Source organism: Bison bison, unplaced genomic scaffold (assembly GCF_000754665.1).
Source record: "Bison bison bison isolate TAMUID 2011002044 unplaced genomic scaffold, Bison_UMD1.0 scf7180017851157, whole genome shotgun sequence".
NCBI lineage: Eukaryota > Metazoa > Chordata > Mammalia > Artiodactyla > Bovidae > Bison > Bison bison.
Genome location: NW_011481730.1, coordinates 9,464 through 10,959, shown reverse-complemented (window position 1 = coordinate 10,959; position 1,496 = coordinate 9,464).

Genomic DNA, 1,496 nt, shown 5'->3' with positions numbered 1-1,496 from the left:
GGGTGGGGGTAGCAGGCCTCAGTGGGGAGAGGAGGTGAGCCCCTTTCTCTGGAATCCCCTGGTTCCCCTGCCTCTCCCAGCCCTGGGGCCTCTCCCTTATTTACATGGAACACCTGCTGCGGGGCTTCCCAGAAAGGCCATGGGCACAGTGCCCGCGCCTCCTGAGCGGATGCCCAAGAGCCCACAGCTGGACGAAGTACTTCCTGCCTCGTGTTGTCCAGAGGGCCCCGCGCTCCTGCTCGCGCTGCTGGTGGGAAGCAGTTTTCTGCCCTGGAAGCTGGTGGGGCTGGCTCTCTGTGCCCATGTCTGTCACGTCTCAGGGACGCCTGGCATGATGCCTTCTCAGCACCACGTTGGTCCTGGTGGACACTGAGCTGGGGGCATGCAGGGCTGGGCTCATCTGCAACTGGGTCCCCATCTGCCCTGGGAACCTCTCTTGACTCCCTCATACCCAGACTGGGGTTCCAGAAGGTTCTGGAGTGGTCCTCTCTCCTGTTTCTCCTCTTTCTGGGGGTTTCCTCGGCTTCCTCTCCAGCCCTCTAGCTGAGGTTTTCACTTCTGCTCCCGTATTTTGTGATTTCCAAGAACTCTTCATCTTCAGGCGTCAGCCCCACTGCAGGTGTCCTGCCGTCGGCATCTCTGGGGTTTGTCCAAAACCCTTTCCTTTCTTATATGTTTCTCTTCTGCTCAGTCTCTGGGCTTGTGGGCAGGGGACTTCCTCAAATGTCCCGCCACTCACACTAAGGGTGGGCATCCAGAGGCCAAGGGCCCAGCAGTCAGGATGTGTCCTTCACTTGTCGCCCCAGCTCCTCAGAGCAGATCCTTCCCCTCCTCACTGGAGGATAGCGCCTGGCCACTGGGCTCCTGCTGGCTGAGTTGGGAAGGAGGCAGGGGTGAAAGGTCGCTGTGCAAGCTTGCATCTTCCCCACCCCCAAGTGCATTGGGGCGGGTCGCCAGGCCAGACTCCTTCACCTGCTCCTGAGAACAGACCTCGTCTTCATCCTGAGTGTGGGAGGGCAGGTCGCACTGTGGTGGTTTGAGAAGGGCTCTAACTGACTTTGAGAGCACTCTTCTGTGTTCATCTCACCTTCTCCCACCTCCAGAGACATCGAGGCACCTGGCTTTACATCCCCAGGGAGACCAGGTCTGTTGTATTCATTGCACAGCACCTGGCACGTGGTGGGTGGGTGGGAGAGCAAATGGATGGATGGGGGCTGGGAGAGGCATGGGTAGAGTGGATGGATGGGGAGGGGGTGGATGGATGACGGTGGATGGATGGGTGGTGGAGGGGGTGGATGGATGACGGTGGATGGATGGGGAGGGGGTGGATGGATGACGGTGGATGGATGGGTGGTGGAGGGTGGATGGATGGAAGATGGACGGACGGATGGGTGGGGAGGGGGTGGACTGATGATGGTGGATGGATGGAGGCTGGATGGATGAGTGGATAGAAGGATGGATGGTGGGTGATGTAAGGACACTGGATGTGGATGGAT